At 40.3% G+C, this 22,971-nt stretch overlaps 1 protein-coding gene across 1 annotated transcript in view; it reads left to right on the forward strand.

The window, feature by feature from the left end:
* The first annotated feature begins 6,459 nt into the window (after window positions 1–6,459).
* Window positions 6,460–22,971, forward strand: part of GALNT3 (UDP-N-acetyl-alpha-D-galactosamine:polypeptide N-acetylgalactosaminyltransferase 3 (GalNAc-T3)) — a 78,339-nt gene continuing 61,827 nt past the window's right edge. The window contains exon 1 of the mRNA XM_006879338.1: window positions 6,460–6,717. The gene's annotated coding sequence lies outside the window, so the exon portion shown is untranslated. The remainder of the gene's footprint in view (window positions 6,718–22,971) is intronic.

A 22,971-nucleotide genomic window follows, 5' to 3' on the forward strand; every position in this document is an offset into this window, starting at 1 on the left:
CTGACATACTTTGGACATGTTGCCAGGTGGGACGGGTCCTTGGAGAGGGACATCATGCTTGGGAGGGTGGAGGGATGGCGCAGGAGGGGAAGACCCTCTATGAGATGGATTGACTTGGTGACTGGGGTAATAGGGATGTGTGTGTTAGAGGCAGTGTGGTTGGTGCAGGATAGAGCAGGGTTTAGGGCTGTTGTGCATAGGGTCGCTATGGGTCGCAAACAACTCGATGGCACATAACAACAACAACAACAGTGAGTGAGAACTGGATAACAAATAAGGCCAAGAGAAGAACTGATGCCTTTGAACTGTGGTATTGGAGAAGAGTACTGAATAGCCCATGGACTGCCAAAAGAGCAAGCTAATATATCTTGAAGAAAGTACAGCTAAAGTGCTCCTGGGAGGCAAAGATAATAAAGCTTCGTCTCACATACTTTGGGCATGCTGCTAGGAGATGTTGATCCTTGGAGAGGGGCATCATGCTTCAAAGACAGAGGTTTGAAGAAAGAGATAGATACTCAACCAGATGCCTGACACAGTAACTGAGCAATATAGCAGAGATGATGAGTTTGGCACAGGATAGTACAGGGTTTAGATCTGTTATTCTTGGAGTTGCTGTGAGACATACTGGACTGTATGACATCTAACAACAGTGAGGGTGAAGGAGGCTTCACTGGAGAGTAGGAGTTTCATTTGGGCTGGAGAGGATTTGGAATGATCAACCAGGATAATAAAACAGTATCAAAAGATAGAGTCAAAGATTTGAAACTTTGTCATACAAGCAGGGGAACATAAGCTGGCTTTTCTAATGGATTCCTTCCACTTCCATACCTAAAGGCCTAATAATAATGAGCATCCTTCACAGAAAGCTCTGATAACTAAAGTTAATATTTATACAAATAGAAAATTATAACTTTAAAAAAAATTATTATTGTGTGTGTGTGTGTGTATATTGTTAAATGTGATCTGTATGGTACATGAGGAGATTGCCCCTCCTTTTCCAGCAAAGATTCGAACCGCATGCCTCTGGGATTGCAGTACAACTGCTTGCCACTGGGCCACCAGAGCTCCCGAAATGCTTACTTTTTAACGTATTTTTCTGCTAAGTATCTTTATGATAGATGCCTCTAACAGAAAGAGCATGATTTAGGATCTTAGGTGATTGATAATATGGGGTTTTCCCAAATTAGTTAAAAGAAAATGGGTATAAAATTTTGACAGTAGAGAGCATGATCATTCCAGCATTAGTTGTAGTATCCAAATTTGGAAAAATCTTCATTGTACAGCAATAAGTATGCCATTAAATAAATCCATACAAAGGGATACCATGCAGCCAATAAAATAATGCAGTAAAAAGGAATTTATTGATATGGAAAGATATGTCAAGTAGGAAAAAATTGGCTATGAAACAACATAATGAAACAAAAATGATCTCATTCTTATTTTAAGGTGGGGAAATCTATGTCTTCGTCTCTTTCCCTATTCTCTACCCTACTGCCTTAACTTTTTAAATAATATTTTTTAAAATCTAGAAAGGTATAAAAATAGGTCTGGATAACACCAGTTCCTCTTGGTATGGAAAATTATGGTGTTTCAAAACTGGTTCCTTTCCATTTATCTGCACTTTCTGTAATGAACACAAATTGCTTTGTAATAACAAAAACAATTTTACAGAAAATGTTAAAGAATTTTTTAAAGAAAAGATCAATCTAGGTTGGGAAAAGTGTGAGTCAGAGATATTCAGAATACCAGCTCTGAGGTCATCATTTTGTAAAACTATCACACTATTTTCCCACAAAATACCCTTTGCTCCACAGTCAGAATTTAGAGCTGGCTGAATCCACTATGCGCCTGACTCAGCATAGTATTTCCTTTTGCTCTTACACTGATGCTTAAAAGCTTGAAACTCTGCACTCTATTCATTTCATCAAATATTTATTGAGCACCTACTATGTGCCAAGCACTAAGAAAGCAAGATTAACAAGACATAGCTCTGTTACAATTTAAATAAATTACGTACAGAAACCTGTATTACTTTGAAAATTCCAGGTGATCTGATGTTTTTCTTTAGAGCAAAAGAGAGCATTTTATATGCAATGCTCATGTCCAAAAAGTCCATATTAAAATGATCTGTTCATGTTTTCACTCTTTTAATTCTTCTAATATTTTAAAAACAATGTGGGATTATGCTGAGTTGTTATAAAAAAGACCACATTTTTGTGGCTCTTCAGTATGACACCAGCACTTTTCTCCTTCTGAATCAATAGAATCTCAATTCTTTCACTTCTTTTGGTAGAAATTATTTCAATCTGTTTAGCCTTTGAGCCAAATCATTCCATTTGACTTTGAGATCCTGACTCTGGTTCCTACTTGAAGTGAACCTCTTTTTAAAAGCTAAGTAAGGGAGTATGGTTCAAATTAAAATAGCTAAGATCTGGGTAGCCAGCAATTAAACAATTAACAAACTAAAAAGGGGTTTATTGAGTCTGAGAAATTACATTACATATTACAATAAACTTTTATGGATTAGAAATTTGAGGTCAGCTAAGTAATTATAATTTCTTCATTTTTGTTTTCCATGAATTGTTCTTTTTTCCAAAAGGTGTTTTGTGGTATTTTGTTGTTGTTGTTTGCATGACAATACCCTGGGCAGAGAGATCATGTGAATCAGAATGTAATCAGATCACCTTGTAGTACTCTTTTATTTTGCAAAGAAAAATTAAGCCCAAAGAGGTAAAGTTACTTGTGTTAATCAATGGCTTTGAGTTGCGCTGTTAGAGAAGAGTACTGAATATCCTATGGACTGCCAAAAGAGCAGTGTGGCCAGAAGGATTCCTTGGAGGTAAGGATGATGAAGCTTCATCTGACACGTTAGACATGTTGGGAGGGTGTTCCTTCAAAAAGAACATCATGCTGATCCTCCATCCTTGTAAAGGTGGAGAATCCGCAAAAGAGAAAAGACCTTCACTGAGATAAACTGACACAGTGACTTCAACAATGGGTGGGCTCAAGCATGTCAGAGAGTATGAGGACAGCACAGGACAGGACAAGGTTCAGATCTGTTGTTCCTACAGTCATTGTATTTGACAGCACCTAACACCAACAACATACAGCATCAGTATATGACAATGGACTGTGTTCAGTCACCGCTGTGCTTCAGTGAACAACAGAATTAAATCCTGACAGATCCAGCACCATCCATAAAATCTCTGCTGGACTTTTAACCCCACCATTGTCGCCACTGAGTAAGTCTATCTTATTGGGGATATTCCTGGTTTTTGGGTCACAGCTAGTTGTTGTCATGTGCCATTGAGTTGAAACCAACTCATAGCTTCCGCTCCAGCAGATTTTCAAAGGCGGTAAATCACACAGGAGAGGATTCCCTGTGGAGTGGCTGGTGAAGTCTAACTGCCTGTCTTTGGGTTGGCAGTGTGGCTCCTTAGCACTAGAGCACCAGAGAATTCACAGTTATTCTTTGGACCATGTCCTCTTTCAGGTTCTCATTCCATTATTCTTATACGCTCCAAATAATTTCCCCAAATTGTTTGCGTACAGGTTCTTTGGATCTGTGATTTGCTCAAACCTCTCTTCGTACTGAGCTGTTCAGCATATTTAATGTTTTTGATTCATCAATTTCTTTAGAAAATATTTTTTTAGCAATTCATAATAGTCCGATAATGTTCTTGGCACTATTTAACAGTTAGCGGAATAATATTATTTAAAATCTGTACAAATAAGAGTTTTTTGGCCTAGTGGTAAGAAGCTGCAATGCATGGCAAAGGCATTTAAACATTTCTGGCTGCTCTGCAGAAGTATGGGCAATCCCCTCCTGTGAGATTTACTGCCTCTGAAAATCCACTGGAGGGTTAGCTATGCGTTGATTTTCACTCAACAACACAAAACAAGACTGTATAAGTATATAGATATGTTGATATGTTTGCTTCTCTTCTGGGTAAAATCTGTTCAGGTTTCTGTTTCACCTGTCATTATATTCTGAACATATACTGTTAAAGTCTATAACCAGGGTCCTGAATTTTATTTTATGATGAAATATAATATCCCTTTTATAAAGAAAATGCCTTATTTAATAATTCTGAATAGAATGGTACTTTCCACAAATCCCCAGCTGATTAGATTTAGAGCATTAAACATTTCCACATAGATTATTTTCCCCTCCTAGGCCTGAAGCATTTTAATTATTCTGTGAAATAGAAAAACTTTCATTAGTTTTAAGTATTTGCTTTCCGAATGACATGAAATAGTAAAAGTAATGTTGCTCACTAGGTCAGACCCACAGATATTGCTTTCCTTATTTGAAATATTTGTTGCTGTTGTAAAACTGACAGTTAATTTTCAGTAACTGCTAATCACTTAAAAAAAATTCTGTCTGTTATCTCCCCCTCTCCTCCTTTTGTAGTTTTTAACTGTCTCCCTCTTTCTACAGACTTACTTTAGCTACCTCCCTCCCCATTGTTATTATCCTTTACTAGTCTTGTTGTCAACACACGTTGGTCTTTGGAGTACAGATTGCTCTTCTATTTCCATCCATCTGCTCTGGCCTGATTGTCAGCAAAGTTGCTGCTCTTCAACTGGTGGGAAACCAACTTTCTGACAATCTTTAGATTCTGCTTCATTCTGGAATGGGTAGTGGAAGACATAGGATACAGATTCCCTGGTTATGTGTCTAGAATTTCTGTGAAATTCCAAAAACTACCACTCTAGACTCTTTTTAAAAACAAAAATAGCAAAGAAAGTTGCAGAACTTTCAAGAAGATGGGTCTTTAGGAATTAATCTGGACCTAAGCAAACATAACTAAATTAGTACGATTACTTTTACATATATACACACACATATATACATAAATTAGTGGTTTTATATAATTCCCAAAATTTTTGGAGAGAGGAGAGCTTAAAAATTGCTTGTCAGAACTAATATTAAAATGCCTCAAAACACATAAAAGTTCCATTGATGCTTGCAAAATAACCACAAATTGTAACCTAAAGATTTTTTTACATCCAATTCATGGGTGTTGTGATATAAAGTAGTACCATGGACGCTATAGTGTCTTTACACTCAAGCAGATAGGTTGACACAACAACTGCAGCAACACACTCGAGTATGTCGAGATGATGAGGATGGCATAACATTAGATAGAGTTCAGATCTATTGTTCATTGGGTTGCTATAAATTGTACCCAGCTGGACAATAACAACAATGGATGCCAAAACCAGTGTCTTAAACTAGTCACATGCTAGAATGACACTCACTGATATGTTACTAGGAATTGTTTCCAAATTTTTTGTTCAGGTCACACAGAACACTAAGATATCAATATATTATTACTATATGACTGTGTGTCACAATGAAAGAGGAAGGTCACGGCCAAAGTTTATATGATAGCCTGCTACCAGGTATTTAAGCACTTCACTAAAAAATTTTCAGCTGTGCATCTCTTTTATTCCTCCATACATTGGAGACTGGGTTAAATAAACAAATGAAAGCATAGGGTGTTCTAATGGTCATTGTAAGGCTTGATTTAGGGTGTTTTCACATCAGCAGAAGGTATGTTTGCCGTACCAGCAAAAGGAAGATTAAAACAGAAAAGTGGTATTATAAATCTCATAAATGGAAAAACAGGTGTTGGTGGTGGTTGTTGTAGCTTAAATCCACCATCTTCCAACTGTCTGACTTCTCACTTTCCAGAATAGGTTTTTAAGCAAACCTATAGTAACAAACCTCCAGGAAACCACAGGCTATCTCCAAAAAAGGACAGTGGGCGTTTCTGGGATGTCCTGCCTTCTTTCCATCTGGGAATTGGTTTTCGTTCAGACTGCAACATAGGGAAGGGAGGTGCGCTCCAAATGGGCGAGACTGTGCCAGTTACTCCTCTTGAGAAGAGATGAAGCTCCTCCTTTGGACGTGAGGCGCCCCTACCAGAGCTCTGGCTCACAGAAACGGAAACCACTAGCTGCGCTGAAGTGAGTCAAGTGATGAAATCAAGACTGCACGCGAAGGGAGCTCACCCAATGGCTTAGTAACCTCATTGGTGACAGAGCTGGTGAACCCTGCCGGAGGAAACCACACAAACCAACACTTGCTGCTGCCATGGAGGGGTCCTCGGAGGCGCTGAGCCCCCCACTTTGCAGGCAGTTTACCTCTTCATTTTGGCCAACTGAAGAGTAAGGAAGGGTGTGTGGGGTGAGTGGGTAGGGGACAGAGCCCTCCCGGTGTCTCAGGACCCTGGTGGGTGTGCAGCGGTCACAGGATGACCACTCCTACCAGGTAAGTGGCACTGCTGGTGTAGATGCAGACGCGCTGGGCGCTCTCAGGTCCCGAGGGCCGCAGAGAGCGCGCGAAGCTGCGACTGCCGCGAGCCCCCTCTCCCGGGCTCTCACCTGGGGCGCTCAGGTGGGGCTTGGGCGGGGCTCAGGTAGGGCTGGGGCGGGGCGGGAGGCTGGCGCGCAGGCGCGGGGCGGGGGCCTCGCCCCTGCCGACGTCGCCGCCGGGAGCTCACCTGGGAGACTCCTCGAGGAAGCCGAGCCTCGGTTCGGCCTCTCCTGGCAACGCGGGAGGCCCAGCGGGAAGGCAGGAGGCGGCAGAGGAGGAGCTCAACTGAGAGCAACTGTAGCGACAGCAACCGGAGCCGCCGCCACCTGCACCTGGCGCCCGGCCCACGTCCAGCGCCCGCTCGGCTTCCCGCCGCCCTGCCCACCTGCCAGGTGAGCCGGCCAGCCGGGAGTGGGGACGCGCTGGCCCCCGGGCAGCCCGGCGGGGGTGGCGGGCCGCCGCCGAGGTTGGCGTGTGCGGACAGGGCTGGGGTCCGGGTGGCCGGTTGGGGACAGTCTCGAGAGCGGTTCCCGTTGCCGCTTGGGGAGGGCGGCGGGGGCGCTCGCGGTCGGCGGAGGGGGCGCCGGAGGTCGCCTGGCAGCCCGCGATGTCCCTGGCCGGACCCTGCCTGTGGGAGCCGGAGAGCCGAGGTCCTGGTGGCCCTGGCCGGTCCCTTGGGGGGTAGCCGAGGGGCTGGAAGGGTGGGCTGGCTCGAGGCGGCGGTATGTCCACCCAGGCTAACAGGTTGTCGCCTTCCGCCCCGCGCCGGGGACCGCCCAGCCCCTCCGGCGAAGGGTATGGCTGTGCCAGGCCACTTCCCGGCGGGACCCCAGACACCCCGGGCTGGAAACCGCGGCCGCCCATTGCGATGGTTTCGCAGCGGTTTGGAAAGCGCTCTGTGGTCGGGACGAGGGCGTCCCTCGCGGCCTCTGCTCTCGTCTCTGCACTTTTCCGGGTGCGCTCCGTAAACCAGCCCTGCGCCCACTTTCCGGTTTGATCGGGAAGAGTTCTTTTCTTGGTGGCAGAAGGAAATCCTGCTGCCACGCACCGACCGCACAGCATCTCATTGACGGACCTGTTGACTTCAAAACAAAACCAGACCCATTGGGCGCAGGCGGACTCACGACCCTTAGGACAGGGGGGCGAGAGGTATAGCCGTTACCAGGCTGACCGTCTTCGCAGGAACGTCTTCCTCCCTCCACGCTGCTGGTGGCGGGCGAGCACTCCAACCACTGCGCCACCAGCGCCCCAACTCTGTTGACTTAAGGAGCGGTATATCGCGGCAACCGTTTGCTTGTGGCATATGACTCAAGGCTTAAAAAAACTAGGTTTCAGGATCCTGCCACGTCTGAACCTGGGTGTGCCAGGCCCAAATTCCTCTGCCTGCCTAATTAGGCTTTTCGAGAGCATAAGAATTGAGGGTGAAACTAGTCCTTACCTTATAGTCTTTTATTTCTTTTTCTCGAGACCACAAAGAACTCTGTTTTTAGGACCACATCAAATTACCATTTTATTTTTTTCCCCCTGATCTTTTTTTACTAACACCTGTACAAGTTGCATGACCTAAGGAAGATGCTCATTTTAGCTGGTTTTTTTTTTTTTTAAATCTATTGTTTAAAATTCAGAAATTTACTGAATTTGAGATTTCTGGTCGTAGGAAAGGATGCTGCTACTTTTATAGTATGACTTTTTTTCTCTATAGCTAACATACTGAAATTAAAGTCATACCCTATAATTAGATATCTTAACATTTAACTTTTAATATCTGAAGTCCAGCATGCATGAGTTTAAGCATTCTCATCTTTCCCTATTGTTTTTCCAACACTTTTTACATGAAAATTTCTAATTGGAATACCACTACTTAGATTTATTTAGTTCTGCCTTTGCTAATTTTTTTTTTTTTTTACTAAATGTTTTAAGTTGCACACTTAGCTTAAAATGCCCTCGGCAGCACATACAGTTTAAAAAGTGCAATTGAAAAACCTACCACAGCCCAGTAGGACTTGTTAATTATATTTCTGACTAGTACGTTCTGGGTTTTTCTCAGGACCTTCATTTGCCATCTTAATCTTGTCACCATATAGAAAAATGATGTGCTAAATTATTTTTATAAATTAGATGTTAACTATTGCACCCTAAGTTTAGATTATTGATTCAATCTCCATTGGTTTCTGAGCCCAAAGTTATTAGACTATATTGCTACAGCTAGAGAGAAATATTATTACTGAGTGTATCTCATTTAATATGTACAATAGGAAAAATAATACTTTGATGGAGGCCTTAAAAAAAAAAAATCTGGAATCTCCTATAACCCTTCAAAAGTCTCCTTTTGACCTTTGAAGTCCAAACAACCCATCTAGTTTCTGATAAACTGAAGACAAGAGAGATTCTAATTTGAGCTCTCAGCCATTTATTGATGGAAATGGCACTGTTGTTCCAGTGACTTAATTCATGGCTCCTGTTATCTTTACTTTTCATCACTCACAGTCTCTCTTATCATAAGATGTTTGTCTTTCTTTTTCTTTTCTCCCTTTTCATAGTTAGTAAGACCTTTGCAATTCCAGAATAGTCAACTATTCTTAATCTAACACTGTTTTACCTTAATTCCTACTTATCCCAATCATGTCTGACTCCAGGGAGGCCCAGTAAAGTTTCTACCTTCCTCTCACGGGATCCTGTGTAAATTGACAAACCCATGTGGCCTGAGATTTTTAAAAATCTTTTCCTGGTATTTCAGAGCCACACTTAATTTTTTGAGATAACATGGACAACATAATTTAGTCTTCTGATCTTTTACTGTATAGGCTTAAAGAAATATTTTCAGAGGAAGAGTCCCTGAGACATCTATCTATTTGCAATACTCGAGATTTTGGGTTGGCAAATACAGTTCCTCACTATTAGTGTTTTGAGGTGTTTTTTTGAACTTAATTGTTTTCTTATTTTACTGCAATCCTTAGTTAAAAAATGCATTCCTCAATTCAGTATATTATAGTGTGTATATACAAAATGAAACAAGTTTCACAAAATAGTATTTAATCTTACTACATGTATATTATAATTTTTATCTTAAAAATTTATCTCAGCATACATGTTGGTTTTTTGACTACCAGTAAGTTCAGAGATGTCTATGATGGACACAAATATCTAACTTATCTGGAAGATAGGCAGTCTAAAACCATGTAGAGCTGCCTCAGAGAAAAACCTAGTGATCAACTTTTTTTTTAAAAAAAAATTCATCTATTGTAATCCTAAGTAGTACTCACATTGGGCCTCCATTAATAAGAATTGACTTGATTATTTTTAACTCATTTGTTGGGTTTTTTTAATGAGCTCAGGCCTATAATGTGAAAATAATTCTTTTGAATTTATATTTCTCAAAGACTGCTTTTTTCTGCCAGTATACTGTCGCCTACCAACAGAAAAATGAAAAGGAAAAAAAAACTGTACCTTTTCTATAAAATCATACTGTAAACTTAATTAAATATTTGTTTGGAAGACTTTAGTCAGTAGGATCTGGCTGCCAGATTAAATCTTTTAAAACATAGGAAGGGTAAGCAACCTGTACATTATTGAATTTTAAATGGGTTCCCAGCATACTGTTGTTTAGGGGCAGGAAACCAGTAAAAGTTATTTTGAAGGGATTTGGATGCTAATTATCAAGTCAAGGTTTCAGACAGCAATAGATTTCTTTCCAGCTCTGTTCTAAGCTGTAAGTTTTATGACTGAATTATAGTGCTGGGTGGAGTCTGAAAAAGATTACTAAAGAAAATAGAAGCCAGTTTTTACTTTGTATTCTGTTAATATTTTACGTTTTCCTCTTTTATTATGAAACAACATAGAAGTAATGGAATTACACGTCTTCCCCTCAAAAAGTATAGACTAAGAGGTTCAATCAATGCTAATAAAGTATGTAAAATATGTCTTTTAAGCCTTTCTGGAAAAAGGTTAATAGCCAGTGGTTTCACTCTGTATAATTCAGGAGATATGAATTGACACATAGGCTATACAGAGGATGAAAATAAGCTGAGTTGCCAGTAGTTGTCTTCAGAAATATAATTCTTTTCTTTCCTTTTGTGTAAAGAGTGAAAAAGATTAGGAAACATCTTCAGCTGGACTTCACCAAACCTAACATGATTCATAGAATCCTTCAATAGAAAGCTCAGAGTAACACAATTTGGTTTCCCATTGTGCTCTTCTGTGTTAGAAAGATCAGAGATCCGAGACCTCTGGCAGTGAACCCTGATATTCTGGAACATTGATATTCAAAGACCTTGAAAACAATTGAGGAAGCTGAGAAACTGTCATTAGGGATGGTGTCCAGATATTGGATGTGGTGTAAGCCCATACACACCCTTCACGGTTTAAGGCCTCTCAGGAGCCTTCCTCCTGAAAGGTTTCAAGTCCTGCTCCTCCCTCACCCAAAGCGTGATGTACTTGCACACTTGTGTTAGATTCATGTATTTCTAGTAGGGAGGTTTAAAAGGAAGAGCAAAAGATCCCACTAAGTGACTAGCAAGAATGCAGCCTGACCAGGTAGATGATTAAGCTTTCCACAGGCACTGAATTTTAACTTACCCTCACATATCTAGTAGAAGGAAGTTTTCTCCTAAAACAAACAAACAAAAAACCAACACAATAAACATCACTGTGTTTATTATTTTGGAAATGATCCATGGGCACAGCATCTTTCTATATATTGTCTGGCACATGAAGTGTAAAAATATGTTTGGAATCATACATCTTGTATGGATATTAAAAAAAATCTCATTGTGAAGGAAGTGTTTTTGTTTACTTGTTCAATTATCCATCTAGTTAGTATCAAAGTAATGAGGTCATTTTAACACAGTGCATTGTCAGTGGCATCATTTAAGCCAAATGAGAGCCAGTCAGTGGTACAGGAAACAAGTCCATTAGCATATGGCAGAGCAAACACTAGATAGGACTCTAAATTCTAGGTCATGAACATCTGAGGACAATTAGATGAAACCTTGAGTCATCCTGAATTGGGTTTGTATTTTTGGCACTAAATAGAGAGTACTTGGAGCGCACATTGGTACACATTTTCCCTGTAATAATTTCAGTTTCAGGTTGCCCCAGCTAGTTTTTTCATCCGTCTGATTGCTAACTGGGCCTTTTTAATGCATCATAAACATCTGAAATATGCATGTCTAAGCCAAGACCTTCATCACATGAAAACAAAACTCTTTATTTTCTGTATTCTATCCTTGGATATTAGTATTATTATTGTTGTTATGTACCATTGAGTAGGAACCAACTCGTAGCAGACCCTTCAGTAGGCAGTAAAAGGCAAGGAAGGAGATTGCCCATCTTTCTTCCACAGAGGAGCTTGACATTTGTGCCTTTGGGTTGGGTTGGCAGTGCAACGCCCTAACCACTAAGCCAAGCTTCACCATTTCCTCTGCCCAATTCCAAGATCAAAAAATAAGCCTCTGAAGTCAACATTACTTTTAACTCATTTACAGCAAAAGTTTAATGAACTGTCAGCGAGCAAATTACATTGATGGGACTATTCATATATTTTGATTCAGAAATAGTCAAGGGCTTGATTACAAGGTACTGCCTGGGTGTTGTATAATTTAGGTTATGTGGGACATTTACCTTTCCTAGAGATCTAAAATGTTTTGCATTTTTAAATACTTTAGGTTCCTAATTGTTAAGCAGAGAGGGCTGTAGTTCTTTACTTCTATCCAGGGATCAAGGTAAAATGATATTTTATTCTTTTTCCTTACTTAGCCTTCCCAAACACAATTAATTGAATCCTCCTTAAGTTTTAAGCGTGTTGTAGTCTGGGTTCTTTAGAAGAGTAAAACTAGTGAAGTATGTTGTTATATGCCGTCAAGTTCTTGGGACTCATAGCAACCCTACGTACAACAGCTCCAAACTCTGCTTTCTTTGTCTGCAGTACATGAATATAAAAAATCCAACTAAACTCACTGCCATTGAGGTGATTCTGACTCATCGGGACCCACTAGAACAGAGTAGAAATGTACCATGGGGTTTAAGGTTTATATTTTTATAGGTATAGTTTGGCTTGTCTTTCACCTGAGGAGGACCTAGTGGATTCAAACATAGTTTTTGCAGTTGCTTGCTATGCATCAGAGAGCTGGACAGTGACTATGGATGATAGAAGCAGAGTTGATGCCTTTGAGCTGTGGTGCTGGAGAAGAGTATACCATGGACTGCTAGGAGAACAAACAAGTTTGTCCTGGAGAGGGTGTAGCCAAGTTGTTCCTTGGAGGCAAGGATTCTGAAGCTTTGTCTATCATATTTTGGACATGTTGCAAGGTGAGATCAGTCCTTGGAGGGACATCATGCTTGGGAGGGTGGAGGGACAGCTCAGGAGAGGAAGACCTCAATGAGATGGATTGATTCAGTGACTGGGGTAATGGGAGTAGGTGTATCAGAGACAATAAGATTGGCACAGGATAGAGCAGGATTTAGGGATATTGTGCATAATGTTGCTGTGAGTCACAGGTGAATCAACGGCACATAACAATAGCATTTCAGAGCGCTTGTGCAATAACCCACTGACTTCAAGACAATTCTACCTCACACTGACCTTCCATCAGATTCCCAAGGTTATAAGTATTAAATTATTATATACAGCCAACCCATAGCGGATCCTTTGGTGAGTTTTCAGAAGCAGTAAGTTGGATGGAAGGAGTTTACCTATCTTTCTCTCACATAGCATCTGGTGGATTTGAACCTCTTGAACCTAAGTTCAAGATTTGAACCTAAGTTGGTGGTGGTACAATTCCTTACCATAAAAAGCCATCAGAGCTCAGGTATTAACTAGAAGAGCATAATTTGATTAAAGATTTCATTCAAAGTAATGACTCTCTCAGTTGTGAAGGCTCCCATCCCTCTACAATGACATTAATTCTGACTCCGAGATCCTCCATAGGGTCACAATTGGTAAGTCCTAACTCACTGGGTCAGGCATCAGGCTGGAGGCCACTCCTAATTCAAGTAGTTCTGTGAGGAGCAGGAAAGAATTTAGTATGGATTTAGGTTTCCTAGTAGTTTTTAAACCAAGCCGAAGGTGGTATAGCACTGGTCTGTGCGTTGCTGTACAGAGGTAACTCGTGGTTGCTGTGATGCTGAAGCCTGTGACAGTGATGTGCCAATCGTGGTAATGGGCACCCATGGTGGACAGTGTTGGCTGGAGCTTCCCGACTAAATCAAGCCTGGAAGCAGGAGCGGCATCCACTTCCAAAATGGCTTGCCTCTGGAAACTATGTACGAACAGTGCTCAGGCTGTTCGTTCATAGGGTCGCTATGAGTCGTCTACGACTCAACGGCATTAAACAACAACAACAACAGTAGTTTTTAAAGGGAGCACTGGTGACTTAGGTTAATGATGATGAATTGTGCTGCCCACTCAAAGGTACATGATTTGAATTACCAGCTTCCTGCAGAAGTAACCTCTGAAAACCCACTAACGGGTCAACAATGGGTTGGTGTCAATTCAACAGTATACAACAACAGCAGTTTGTGGTTTTGTGTGTGTGTGTTTTCCTATTTTAATAGTTCTTTTTTAAAAATTGCTGGTTTGTTTACACAGTTCTTGTACATTGTTTTTCACACCAGTTCTTTCCCATTTCCTTCACCACACTCTTCCCCAACAACTGTAGTATTTGAGCTCTGATGGCTTTGTGGTAAGAAGCTGTAGGCATGCGGCCCCATGGAAGAAAGCTACAGACACTCTTCCTGTGCCATTTACTGCCTTTGAAACTCTGCTGGAGGGTCAACTATGAATCAATTCAACGATATAGAACAAGAACAGTAGTTATTTAGAGTGTTCTGGTGGCATAATGCGCAGCAGATTGTGCTGCTAACAAAAGGCTGTGCTTCTGCAGTGGTTTTGAAGTATTGATTGTGGATACAAGTAAGGTAAAAATCATTGACGGTTTCCATCTTCTCTCCATCTATCATGATGTTGCCTCTTTTGGCCAGTGTGTTCTCCTTGATGTTTAGAAGCAATCCATATTGAAGGCTGTAGCCCTTGAACTTCTGTAGTAGGCACTTCAGGCCCTATTTGCTTTCAGCAGATAAGCTTGTGTCATCTGCATAAACCTGTAAGGTTTTATAAACCTATAAGGTAAATTTCTTAACATGAGCTGTAGACTTGATTTGAATCCGCTGCTGCTGAGCACATGCATCTTCATTGTTCTTTGCATGGGTTCTCCTAACTTTCTGCATTGCCAATGAGAGATGGATTGACATGGCGACTTTAGCAATAGGCTTGAGTATATCAAGTGATGAGGATGGCACAGGAGAGGGCAAGATTCAGGCTGGTCGTTCATAGGTTGCTATGAGTCATGCTCGAAGGTCCCTAACAACAACAGCAACACTAAGGAAGCTCAGGTGTAGGCGGCTGCACTGCTAACTCTAGGTTGCCACCTTTCCGATGGCACAAATCCACTAGCTGTTCCGACAGTCAAAGATAGGCAATCTGAGATTGTGCAGTTTACCGCCTCACTGCTGGGTCAGCTGTGAGACGACGGTTCAGACTTGATGTTGCCATGTATGAATATAGTGTGAGTTCCTGCTCATTCTTTAGCTTCCAGCTTCAGTTCTCATTTTTTTCTTTTCCCCACTAATCTCTCCTACTCCCACCTTACAGCTCCTACTGCCCCAGTTATTTGTGAGTTAGAATGATGATTGTAGGCTAGGGAGATAAAATTCTGTGTATAATTTAGGAATATTAACCTTTGAAAACTTTAAGATTTCTTCACAAAGGGCTTGACTAATGAAAAAAAACCAAACTCAAACACACTAAACTTCATTGCAGTAGAATTGGAATTAACTCATAACTGATAGACACTGCAGTGGATTTTCAGAGGCAGTACATACTTGGCAAGAGTTTGCCCGTCTTTCACAGAGCAACTGGTGGATTCAGAGCGCCCACCTTTGTGTTGGCAACTCCTTACCCATTAGGGCACAGAGCTCCCTTTAATATAGATTGATATATAGCTCATATTTTAAAACATATATCAGTGCCTTTATATTTTTATCTAGTAATAGTTAATTTTTATTATAATTTTAAATGTTAGTCTCTATTTACTATTTTACTATTGCATGTCTAGCCTGCTCTTTTTGTGTATTATCTAGTTAGAACCAACTCTTACCAGACACTCCAGTGTGGTTTGAGAGGCAGTAAATCATGGAAGGAGATATTGCCCGTCTTTTTCCTGCAGAGCAGCTGACGGATTCAAACTTTGTACCTTTGTGTCGGCAGTGCAGTTTCTTAGCACTAATTCACCAGGGCTTCCTAGTTATTTGTAAATAAAATGAAATAGGATTTTGTGTTGGTGAAGAATATTGAACATCCAGTTTACTGTCAAAAGAACAATCTGTTTTGGAGGAAGTGCACCCAGAATGGGTCTTAAAAATGAGATTGGTAAGACCTTGTCATGTGATCAGTCAGGGCCAGTATGTTATCAACTTTACTTGGACATGTTATAAGGAAGGGCCACACTTTGGAGAAGAACATCATACTTGGTCAACATCAAAGTAGAGAGTGAGTGAAAAGGGGAAGGATCCTCAATGAGATGGATTAATGCCAACAGCTGCCACAGTGAACTCTTCCATGGCAATGATAGTGAGGGCGGTGCTAGGTTAGGTAGAGTTTTGTTCTCTGGTACATTGGAACCAATTCTACTACGCCTAACAACATTTAAAGGTTTGTAAGAGCAGAAACAATAACAATCTAGTTAACATTGCTCTTCTCCCAAATCCCTTATGCCAACTGCCTAAAGACAACCACTTTTCACCCCTTTTAAATGTTTCAGAAATTATATCTTAAAAATAATAAGTTAATACTCTTTTTTAAAAAGTGGATAGTGGTGTTTGTTGTTGTTTTACATTGTCTACAGTGACTAGGGTAATTGGGATGGGTGTATGGGAGACAGTGCAATTGGCACAGGACAGATAGTGGTGTTTGTTGTTGTTTTACATTGTCTACAGTGACTAGGGTAATTGGGATGGGTGTATCGGAGACAGTGCAATTGGCACAGGACAGAGCAGAGTTTAGGGCTGTTGTACATAGGGTCGCTATGAGTCACAAGCGACTTGATGACACATAACAACAACAACATCTTACATACTTTGGGCTTGTGGCCAGGAGAGACTGGTCCTTGGAGAAGGACATCATGCTCAGAAGGGTGGAGGGACAACACCAGAGAGGAAGACCCTGGATGAGATGGATTGATACAATAACTGGGGCAATGGGGGTAGGTGTGTCTGAGTCAGTGAGATTGTTTCAGGACAGGGTGAGCTTCAGAGATGCTGTACATAGGTTTGCTATGGGTTGCAGGTGACTCAACGGCACATAACGACAACTTTCCATTGATGCATAAACTTTCACACATAGGCTCCTGCACCCCATTCTTCAACCTCCCTATATAATTTTCACATTCTTTTGTTTGCATTTGAGGATTATTAATTTAGCATTTATTGCAGATTATTACTATTATAATTAGGCCAGACAAGTAAGCATTTCTTGCTTGTAGAATTTTAAATATTGTCCTGAATTTAATAGCCAATATTTGAAAAATTTTGCTCAGTTTTTACAAATTATTGTTGTGTACTATCAATTCAGAACCAACTCCTGATTGACCCTTCAGTGGGTTTTCAGAAGCAGTTTAATTGCGCAGGAGAAGGTTGCCCATCCTTCTCCCACGGAGCAGCTGGTGGATTTAAACTGTGTGCCTTTAGCTTTGCAGCATAGCTCTTTATCACTAGTTTCTATGTATTTTAAAATTTTTTCAGCATGATTTTTCCAAATAGTTTAATATATTTATTTATCCTTTCCTGAAGCCATCTGTCGTCTTGTTCCATTTTGAACTGTTAAACTCAAGGGCTGGTTCACTGTTGTTTGGGGGATTATCCTTTGCTGACATCTTTATTGTTGCTGTATGTGCCGTCAAGTCATCATAGCAACCCTATGTACGATAGCTCTGAAACCTGCTCTGTCCTGTGCCAACCTTATTATCTCTTACATACCTGCCCTCATTACCCAGTCATTGAATCAGTCCATCTCATCGAGGGTGTTCCTTCCTCTCTTGTGCTATCCCTCAAGCCTTCCAAGTATGACGTCCCTCTCCAAGGATTGGTCCCTCCTTGCAACATGTCCAAAGTATGTCAGATGGAGCTTCAGAATCTTTGCCTCCAAGGAGCGGCCTTGTTTCACCCTCTCTAGGATAAACCTGTTTATTCTCCTGCCAGTCCATGGTATATTCAACACTGTTTGCCAGCACCACAGCTCAAATGCATCAATTCTCTTTCTATCATCCCTAGTCATTGTCCAGCTTTCTGACACATAGCAAGCAATTGTGAAGACTATGGCCTGGATCAGGTGCACCTTGGTCTCCAAACTGACATCATTGCTCTTCAGTATTCTGGGAAGATCCATAACAGCAGAATTTCCTAAGCAAATTAATTTTTTTTATTTTCTGGCTGCTGGTATCAAGAATGTTGGTTGTGGAGCCAAGTAAACTAAACCTATTAACAATCTCAATCTCTTCACTGTCTATCATGATGCTGCCAATTGGCCCAGTGGTGAGAATCTTTGTTTTCTTGATGTTAAGCTTCAATCCATATTGAAAGCTGAAGTCCTTGACTTTCTTTATTGTATTTAAAAAATAGAACCTTTTCTGTTTATTTTTTCCTTCATTTGGATGAACCTCACCCTCTAGTAATTTCATGAGAAATGGAGGATAGAATCAGGAAATGAGATTTTGCATGTCTGAAAATATTTTTTCTACTTTTACATTTTTAAAATTTTTCAGGAGTTACCCTGTTCACATGGTTTAAAATTTATAAAATAACAATAAGTTTATGAAAAATCTTTTCACCATTATTTTCTGACATTTTCCTCCAGAGAGGAAACCGGTGTCGTCATATTTTTATCTTAACACTCACTGCCATTGAGTTAATTATAAAGCCTAGAGGAGATAGCAGATCTTTCTCTTGGGGAGCAATATATACTTTCCCACTTAAAAAAACATGCAAATGTGTTTTGTTTTTCTTTGCTTTCATATAATTCTATTTTGAAGATTAGATCATCTTGGAAAGAAACCTTTTTTGTAATTGAATTTATGACATCTTTTTTAACAATGTCTGCATGTATAGTTTAGTGACATCAATTAAACTCATTAACTTGTACAAACATTCACACTCTTTTTTTTCTGAGTTGTCCTCTAATTAACATAAACTCATTGCCTGCTACACTTCTTGTCTAATCTTTGGATTTATTATCATTATAATCCCATATAGAATAAATAGTTCTTAAAATAGCCTAATGCTCAAGGCAGACCTTTTTTATTAGGTAATTTATTTTCTTGGATTTAAGAAAATTTTAGGGAATATTCTTGGTTTAAGCTTTAACGATTACTTGATGGCACTAAGTTCAGGGGTTTATCTACCCTCCATGGCTCCAGAAAGTTTGGAGTCTGTGAGAATTGAAAATCTATTGTATGTTTCTCCCATTTTCATCAAGATCTCTTTCTAGATTATTTGACAAAATGTTCAGTAATGATAACAAGGCACCATATAGTTCTACTGGTATTATGGGAAAGGAGGTGGTTGTTCATGGAGGCAATTAGCCACATTTTATACATCCTCCTCCTACCCCTTACTCTCCTTTTTCTTTTGTTGTTCGAGGTGAATACAGACCAGTTGTTGTTGTGCCTTGGAGGGCCACTTGCAAGCTTTTAAACCCCAGGTATAATCCAACAAGCATGTTTTTATGCCATTTATTGGGATGGCTCATTAAATATGACTCTAAACTTCAAAACCAAGAAATTAAATCCTGTAAAGTATTTGATTTTACGTAATGAACCTTTAAAGTTACTATTTTTTCCCATTATTGTAAATATATCTATCACATAACTTTTGCTAGTTCAAGTTTTTAAATAGTTGGACAACTTCCTGACAGCAGTCCATCTTTAATCACTGCAATTTTACTTTCACTATTAACCTTTTTCTCCTTTTCCCCTCTCCTTCCTATCCCTGGTAACTATTGTTCATCTTGGTCTCTATACATTTGCCTTATCTATTCATGTAAATGAAGTAATTATCATAATGAAGGTAGACTACCAATGGAATTGTACTTTTCCTTGACATTATTTTGGTATTAAAACAATGTATAAACTTAAAAGTATGTAATTTCTGCTGTTAGGGACCTCTCTAAAGTACTCAGGAGCAACAGTGTCTCTCTGGAGACTAAGGTGCGCCTGATACAGGCCGTGGTATTTGCAATCGCTTGTTATGCATCAGAGAGTTGGACAATGACTAGGGAGGACAGAAGGAGAGTGGATGCTTTTGAGCTATGGTGCTGGAGAAGAGTACTGAATGTACCATGGAATGCCAGGAAAACAAACAGATTCATCTCGGAGAGGATTAAACCAAGCTACTCCTTGGAGGCAAGGATTCTGGGGCTTCGTCTGACATACTTTGGATATGTTGCCAGGAGGGACGGGTCCTTGGAGAGGGACATCATGCTTGGGAGGGTGGAGGGACGGCGCAGGAGGGGAAGACCCTCTGTGAGATGGATTGATTCAGTGACTGGGGTAATTGGGATGGGTGTGTCAGAGGCGGTGTGGTTGGCTCAGGATAGAGCAGGGTTTGGGGCTGCTGTGCATAGGGTTGCTATGAGTTGGAAACAACTCGATGGCACATAACAACAACAACAACAATTTCATTTATGTACTAGTGTATCTGTGGACATTATTCTTACGCCTAATTGGTTAGCTTAAGCAGAATAAATAGTGTGAAATCTTGCAGGTTTGATAATTATAAAGGATAGAAGTAAAAGAGAAAACATGACAGGATATAGTAAATAAAACTAGGCAGTTTGGAAGAAGAGTTAATAGTGTAGGCAATTGCTAGTGCAAATTATGTTCCTTCTTTTATTTGTGCTTTTTGATCGTAGTCTTTATATTCTCAGGTATGAACCACTTTTTCTGAACTGCATAAAGCTTGTTATTTCAGTCTCCTTTTTATAATCTCTTACTCTTATAGGAGATATCCTTTATCATTCAGAGTTTCCCTCGCCCTTTTCTCTAAAGAGATAAACACACGTTTAACTTTGCAGAAAATCTAGAACAAAGAACTTTCTATTTATTGTTAGGTGCCAATAGGCTCTGACTCATTGGGACTCTGTGTGCATCCTCACAATCTCTGCTTAGTCCTATGTTGAAGTCAGATCCCTTGAGGATCTTCTCTTTTCACTGACTCTCTGACAGGGTTTAGGTTGCTATGAGTCATACTCAGTGGCAACTAAAAGCAACTACAACTACTTTTCCAAGTACAATGACTTTCTCCAGGGACTGTTATCTCCTGATAACATGGCCAAAGTTTGAGACAATGTCTTATCAGGTTTGCCTCTTAGGGAGCTCTCCATCTGCAACTCTTCCATGACAGATTTATTTGTTCTTTTGTCTGTTGATTGGAATATTCAGCATTCTCTTTTTCAAGGGTCTAGAGCACATTAATTTGCCTAGCATCCACACTGATTCATTTGCTGATTTGAGCTAGCTCTTCTCCCCAGATCTCTTTCCAAGCCTCCAGACCCCTCCTTTTCAGCTTTTGCCTGGATTACTCTTAATAAGCTCCTAATAGCCTCTAGTCCTCTGTCTAGTTTCCCTACTTTCCCCTCCCCCGACCTGAGAAAAATCCATATTCAGCACAGCTTCAAGCGTAATTGCTCTGAATTTCAGTTCTGATTAGGTCATCCCTCTGCTTAAAATCTGTCAGTGCTTCTCGCCTTTGTCTAGAGAATTAAGTGCAAATCCCACAGATATGAGCACCTCTCCCTTTCCTAAGTGGAGTTTAGCATTCAGCATAAGCCTCCTATGCCTTACTGTCTGGTAATTATCTATATATGGTCTTGAGATGAATTTCCCTACTCCACGGCATCTGTTGAAAGAAGCGCTGAAGTTTAGGCTGAAACTGGTTTATTGCCAACTGAAACTTAAGTTTTCAAGGGGGCCTTTCATACTTTGAACATGGGAATGGGCAATACAGGAATCTTACAGGTGGAAGCTAAGTAAATGAAAGGCTTCTTAGTGTGTGCTTCAGATGGAGCATGTGTGTAAACTAATCTTAAAGACCCTGTTTTTACATAAATTTTTTAACAAAATGGGTATTTGGATGATTTATGGGTTTTTTTTTTATTCTTTTACATCTGTGGATGATGTAGGTAAGGGGAGATTTCCAAATGGTGAGATTATAGTCTTTAAATTTTTACAGCAAGGATTGGAAGATTAAGGTCCTTGTGCCAACTTTAATTCTCAGCTTGTTTGGAGAGTTTTTAAAAAATAAATTTTTATTGGCATACAGTCCTACCTATTCATTAAGGGATTATCAATAGCTGTTTTCGATCTTCAGTAAAAGAAATGAGTTATTGCAGTAGAGATGATAATGGCCTGCTATTCCCTCTCTCTGTTTATATATATATGTTGTTATGTGCCATCGAGTTGCTTGTGACTCACAGTGACTATATGTACAATAGCTCTGAACGCTGCTTGGCCCTGAGCCGGTCTTACTGTGTTCTGCACATCTACCCCAGTAACCCCAGTTACTTTGTCTATCAGTCTCATCTGAGGTCTTCCTCTCCTGCTGTCGTCCCTCCACCCTTTCAAGCATGTTGTCCTCCAGGGACTGGTCCCTCCTCGCTATAAGCCCAAAGTATGTGAGATGGAGTTTCAAAATCCTTGTCTCCAAGGAGCATCCTGGTTTTACCCTCTCTAGGAGATATAGTCTGGAAACTCTGTAAACTTTGATAAATGTCAGTAGTTATAGAAAGGCTTTAGGCCTTTTGTTCTTAGGGTTGCTAGGAGTCATGCTTGACTTGACAGCAATCAACATCACCAAAGAGATATGTATTTATATCCCCCCCCCAAGTTTGTTGATACTCTTTCTGATATAGAAGAGAAGTAGAGAGATGGAGAGGAAGAATCTGTTAAGTGAGTTTTGGATACACTTACAGAAAGTTGATTGCAAAAGTGATAAGAACTGATTAAGCAGCCTACTCTCCTTCCTCACCTAATTGAGAATGAGGAAAATACAAACCTTTTCCTCTATTTTGAGGTCTTGGGATCCTTTAAAGAAGGAATGCTTTACCAGGTTTGTTGTAGGGCAACCTGTACACCCACCTTCCAGGTACATTTTGTGAGAAATCCCAAAAGACATTCCCTTTACAAGATACTGACATATGCATTAATGAGGGGAGCCTCCTTAATGTATCCTTGAAAGTTTCTCTAGGATCTCTCCTCATAGGCCACTTCCATTAGAATCCTGATTTTGGTGAAGATGATGGGATTCCACAGTAGCATCTCCTAGAAACCCGGTGACAGTATTCATTCACCAAAAGCAGTGAGTACACATCTACTATAATGGGGAACAAGGACATACAAGTGATACCTAATGAATTAGAGATTAGCTAAACAATCACATATATAGAGTAGCCAAAACTTGAAAAGTCTATTAGCCAAAAAGTTGAGTTTAGTTGCCATGATGTAGAATTCTTGAACCTCTTGATTGAAGTGGAGGCCAACTCCCCTTGAGGATTAACCTTGAAGTGTTGCCTTCCCATTCCTCTAAACATTCCATAAGCCATT

The sequence above is a fragment of the Elephantulus edwardii genome, unplaced genomic scaffold (genome assembly GCF_000299155.1).
Source record: "Elephantulus edwardii isolate Elephantulus edwardi_28Jun2011 unplaced genomic scaffold, EleEdw1.0 scaffold00003, whole genome shotgun sequence".
NCBI lineage: Eukaryota > Metazoa > Chordata > Mammalia > Macroscelidea > Macroscelididae > Elephantulus > Elephantulus edwardii.